Here is a 6,421-nt window from a genome sequence, read left to right on the forward strand (position 1 = left end):
GCCCCTCTGCCATGTACATTGGCCAAACTGGACTGTCTCTGCACAAAAGAATAAATGGACACAAATCAGACGTCAGGAATTATAACATTCACACCAGGTGGAGAACAGTTCAACCTCCCTGGTCACTCAATTACAGACCTCAAAGTCGCAATTCTCCAACAAAAAAACTTCAAAAACAGACTCCAAGGAGAAACTGCAGAATTGGAATTAATTTGCAAACTTGACACCATTAAATTAGGCTTGAATAAAGACTGGGAGTGGATGGGTCATTACACAAAGTAAAACCTATTTCCCCATGCTAATTTTTCCCCTTACTGTTACTCACACCTTCTTGTCATCTGTTGGAAATGGGCCATCCTGATTATCACTACAAAAGTTTTTTTTCTCCTGCTGATGATAGCTCACTTTAACTGATTATTTTGGTTATAGTTAGTATGGCAACACCCATTTTTTCATGTCTTCTGTGTATATATATATCTTCCTACTGTATTTTCCACTGCATGCATCCGATGAAGTGGGTTTTAGCCCACGAAAGCTTATGCTCAAATAAATTTGTTAGTCTCTAAGGTGCCGCAAGTACTCCTCGTTCTTTTTGCTGATACAGACTAACACGGCTACTACTCTGAAACCTATTAAATAATGGCACTCTTCTACATTTCCAAAATGTTGTTCCAAAATGTAACAGACGGGTGACATCTAAACTCTGAAATGAAGGTTGTTTCTATGTTTTGATACTGTATAAGGTTGTGTTCTGTTTGAACTCTAATCAATTTGAGAACAAAGAATTTTCATTAACACTGAACTAGTATTTTTCTTTGTCATCTACAATGTATTCAGTAGTTGCTCATGATTTCCTAGTCCTCTGTAAATGTGAAAAGAGAAAGTGACAGTGATCACAGTATATAAAGCTGATTTAGATCATCAGGAGTTGATGGTACATACTTTAGGAGCTTAACACTATATTTTTTTTACTGTTTTTATAAATAGAACATGAGTTGACTAGATTTATTTGTCATGCATATTTCAGTATAAAATATTGAGACATAAGTTGACCTCACTGTTAGTGTTCTGAGAAGGTATTTATTATGGGTACCATGTTACATAAAGCTAAAGAGCCTGATTCTGCAGTCCAATTTAGCTGCACAGAGCATAGGTAAGGGGGTTGCATGCAAAGATAGCTTAAAAGTAACCTTTGCATTTCACTGATACTACAGCAGCTCTGTGAAAGGGCTGGTACCCCTATTCACGGACTGCAAAAGGCCCAGGAGCTGAAAGACACAGCCAGACATCCACATATAGCATGAGGGTGTCCCAGTCACATACCCTTTCTCCTTGCTGCTCTGATAATACAGAGGGAGAATGTAGTTTGCTGACTCTATGCCACTGGAGGATCACTCTTTCAAAGATGACCCTCTATGGGCCAGTTATGCCAGTAGTGCAATGCAAAGTGGTCATACCACGCTGATGAATCTGGCCCCTGGCTTTAACATAATCCTTTTCTCTTTGGAAGCCTGTAGTTTTGTACTCTTTTAGCTGTTTGCAGTTTATTCAGTAGTGTATTATAATTGCTGCAGAGGAACTAGAAAGGCTACTAAAAAGTGTAAAAAAAAAATAAACAAACAAAAATGGGTATTAAGTGGAGGAAATCACACCTGGAATTCTGGTTTAAAATCAATGGAATATTGCCAAACAATAAATGTCAGGAAGGATTTAGGTTGTAAGTATGGTACAGCAGACATACCTTAAGCAAAAAGAGCCATTTTTTAATAAGAATGGCCATACTGGGTCAACCAAAGGGCCATCTTGCTCAGTATCCTGTCTTCTGACAGTGGCCAGTGCCAGATGCTTCAGCGGGGAATGAACAAAACAGGGCATTATTACTGAATGATCCATCCCCTGTTGTCCACGCCCAGTTTCTGGCAGTTTAGAGACATCTGCAGCATAGGGTTGCATCCCGACCATCTTGGCTAATAGCCATTTCTGGACCTCTCCTCCATGAGTTTATCTAATTCTTTTTTAATCCAGTTATAGTTTTTGCCTTTACAACATCCTCTAGCAACAAGTTTCACAGGGTACGGTGTGTTGTGTGATGTACTTCCTTTGTTTTGTTTTTAACTTGATGCCTATTAATTTCATCAGGTGATCCCTAGTTCTTATGTTATGTTAAAGGGTAAATAACACTTCCTGATTCTCTGTCTCCCTACCATTCGTAATTGTATAGACCTCTATCATATCCCCCCTTCATCGTCTGTTTTCTAAGATGAACAGTCCCAGTCTTTATAATCTCTCTTCATATGGAAGCTGTTCCATACCCCTAATAATTTTTGTTGCCCTTCTCTGTACCTTTTCCATATCTAATATTGTTTTTGAGACAGGGCAACAGAACTGCACACAGTATTCAAGGTGTGGGCGTACCATGGTTTTATATAGTGGCATTATAATATTTTCTGTTTTATAATCTGTCCCTTTCCTAATGGTTCCTTACATTCTGTCATCTTTTTTGACTGCTGCTGCACATTGACGGGATGTTTTCAGAGTACTATGCTGTCATTCAAAACACCTATAAATCAAAGAGTTTGGAAAATCTCAGGTAAGATTCTAACTCCTGTCTTCACTTTGTCCCCTTCTGTTTGCCCATCTTCTGCTTACTGGAGAAACTCCCACAAGCTACCATAAAAAAGAAACAATGTTAATGTATTGTTGTTGTGTATGTAAATTGTGCTAGGAAAATAAGTTTGTTGCTGGATGATCTAACCCAGGGTCCTTCTTTCAGACTCTGCCAGGCTGCCCTTTCGGGCAATCCAAATAGGACTACTCACATGAGTAAGAACTACTTGCCTGAGTAAGGCTTTGCAAGGTCAGGCTCCCTTCTTGTATTTTAAGGAAAAAATAAAAGGCATTTGTTGATTAGTTTTGTTTTGTTTGTACATTTGGGGCATGTAAATATGGAGGTAGAAAATACGGTGGTATTCTGTTAAAATGGCAGTGTGTTCAGGGACTCTAAAATTGGCTGTAGAATACATTGCTATCAACACATTTACCCCGAAATGTGAATAAAAGTTTGACTATATAACTATTTATGACCAATATAGGTCGTATATTCAGCATCTTGGGAAAATGTATTGATAGGAATGAATAAGAGTATTTATTGTATTATAGATCTTCAGTATTTTATAACAGTAAGTGGAACTTTTCAAAGACATTTACGTTGAAAAAAGTGCAGTAATGATTATACGTCTGCACAAAATTAAAATACAGCAAAGTCAAAACACCAGTGCTTTGTTTATGTATTGTTAAATTGAAATATATATGTTTATAAGTTGTATGCATCTTGTTTACCAGCATCTTGGCAGACAGTGAATGTAGCATGTGTTGGTACTGTTACACCAGAGACTAAATAAAAACACATATTGCTCACAAGAAGTCAGCTTTTATTCAACAAATCTTCTAGTGTCTGATTCTGCTCCTGCTTAAGCCAGTGGGGAAAATCCCAGTTATGAAAATGATATTTAAATAGCACTGTGCAAACACATAGCAAGAAACAGTCCCCCTCCTGAAGAGTTTGTGGAGGCACAGAGAGGTGAAGTGATTGCCAGTAGCAGAGCCAGGAGTAGAACCCTGATCTTTTAGGTCCCACTCCAAGATCCTATCCAAAAATTGGGGTATAATGTTGTCCCTGAACAACTCACATTTCTTCTGCGCTGGAGAAGCTTGAAATCTCTTGATTACTATATATACAAGACTTTGTAATATGCAGATAATATATACTTATTAAGTTAAGTAATAATAAATGGAATTGCTCACCAAGTAAGGTACTACTCAATGTGAGTAAGAGTGGCAGAATCTGGTCCTTAATCAGTTGAAAGATGTTGCTATATTTGCAGGCCCTTTCATGTGTTAATTTTGTATTTTCTTTTGTCTTGTGCTTTTGCAACTGTGTAGACAAAAATGCTTGTTGTATGGCAGCTTTTTATAGCACAATGATTGGCACCTTATACATGCCCAGAGAGTGCAATGTAAATCTTGATGGAGTAATAACTAGATGGGTTGATCTCTAAGAACACAACTTTTTAGGAGACTGGTACATGAGCTTAGTTTGCAAAACTAAAAGTGTGCTTAGGAACAATTCCTATGTTTGGTAAAGCAGTATTTAATAAAATTAAAGGCCCAGTCCAGTACCCTCTTGTTCACAGGAGGAGTCCTTACTCATGCGAGTAATTCCATTGTCTTCAAGGAAGCCTCTTGTATGAGTAAAAAGTGTTCAGGAATAATCACTAACTTTGAAAATTTGAATTAAAATTAAGCTTGCTTTTACAATCACCATTGTGTGTGTGTGTTGTTAATTCACCGTATGTAGAAGACTTTGTGGTTCTTTCTCACACACAGAGATAAACAGTGATTGTCAAGTAGTGTAGGCATGAAATGGAGGAGATATAAGATATGGATCCTATTCCTGTTGCCCTACGCCAAATTGGAATGGCTACATTGCTATCATCCCCAACTGCAGCTTCCTCCCACCCTTGGCCTCCCAGCCACATCCTTACCCTTGTAACTTGCTCCTGCTACACATAGTCCAAGCAAGCTCCCTATCATTCTTTAAATCACTCCTGAAAATATGCCTCTTTCATTAATCTTTTCAATGTAATTCTCCCTGAAGACATCCCATCAAACTGACTTCTGGCACTTTAGACGTGTCTGAAGAGTTTGTCTGCATCTGAAACAGATTGCAAGCTCCTTCAGAAGAGACCCATGAGAAGACCCTCAGCTGGTACAAATCAGCGTAGCTCCATTGACTTCAGTGCCACAGCCCAGCAGAGGATCTGGATGGTTGATTGTTCAGAGATGACCACACTGGTAGAGCTTTATAAATAAATATAATTTCAGCTGGTTGAAATAGGGAAGGGAAGAGAAGAGAAGAGAAGGGAGGGGAGGAGAACAATAGCCAAAAATGTTAATATTGTTTCCATTCAGTGGGGGTTGAACCTAACCCATTTTTTACTTTTTCAATATTTATCACAATTATTTTAATCAATTTGTTTATCAAAATTGAAAAAAAATCCGGATGAAAATGTCATGAAAAGTTGAGTGAAAAACAAACATTTGAAAAAGTCATTCATTTTGTCATGAAAAAAATCATTTTCAATAAAAGGTCATTTTTCAATGAAAAAACTTTGTGTTTGAAACATTTCTACCAGCTCTAATAATAATTAATGAATAGTCACTCTGCCTGCCCACAGCCTAGCACAGATACGAAATTATATGGTGAATATACTCTATAGTGGCACTTCTGCCGTGTAGACCCAGGGGTTTAGTTTGCCAAACTTTTACAAATCTTCTAAGAAAACCATTCTATTAATTAGGCATCCTGACTAGCCAAGCTGGTGCCTTATGTGTTCACTCTAGGCTACATAAAAAGTAAAATACTCTAAAGACCACTCTACTACACAACCTGCTCTTAAGGGACAACTGAAAAGTATTCCCATGTGATTTCCAGTTCAATTTTGTTTGACTTTCAGATAAGGATCACTTCTACTATGCAAGTGATTTTTGTTGATCCCTTGAGTGTGTCCTTAAGATAGGTTTATGATCCTTGTCCTCACCTGATGTAAATCAGCATACCACCATCAAAGCCAGTGGAGCTTCTCTAACTGACACCGGCTGAGAATCTGGCTCTCTGTGTCGATGTTCATGCTTACAAACACTGTGTGGTGTTATATAGTGGGTGCCATTAGTAAGTAAACAAATACTTCACTGTGGCATTACCTTCAATATTTCTTGTACTTCGAATGTAGGCTATACTGAGGCATTTATATTGGAGTGTGGTAAACGTTTACTTTTTTACAGTGCCCACTATGACTGGGTTCTGCTTCTATCAAGTATATGCTATAAAAGATAAACAATGTAGCCACAACTGAAGCTAAAGCCATTTAGAAAAATATTATGCCACTGATGGTGCTAAATTTATAGTGTGCAAATGAAGCCTAGAGCGAGGTGATGCAGCTTCACAAATTGTACTGGAGCTGACTTTTCTTGTATTTTTAGTTCCATAAAAAGGAAACTTCTACAACTTTGTGTTCTTTGTTCATATTCTTCACCCACTGAATTAACATGGTTACCACTTCTATGTTCTGCATATGCTTATTGCTCTAAACAACTGAATGTACAGAGCTGGGTTTTCAGAAACCATTCTAAATGCCTTGCCCATTCCTCATAGATCAGTACCCACTGGCAAAAGCATGTTACCTGCAATGATGTCAAAAACCCAATCTTAAACTTTTTCGGATCAGTGGATTTTAGCAGAGGGGGCAGAGGCAATAAAAGCACAACTTCAGGTTAGGATTCTAGGATTCTTATTCTGAATTTATTTCACTTGGAAAATGAATACGCAAGAAGAAGTGTTTGAGAAACAGGCAATGGGGCA

The sequence above is a fragment of the Terrapene carolina genome, unplaced genomic scaffold, assembly GCF_002925995.2.
Source record: "Terrapene carolina triunguis isolate 2854851 unplaced genomic scaffold, T_m_triunguis-2.0 Scaffold95, whole genome shotgun sequence".
Classification (NCBI taxonomy): Eukaryota; Metazoa; Chordata; order Testudines; family Emydidae; genus Terrapene; species Terrapene triunguis.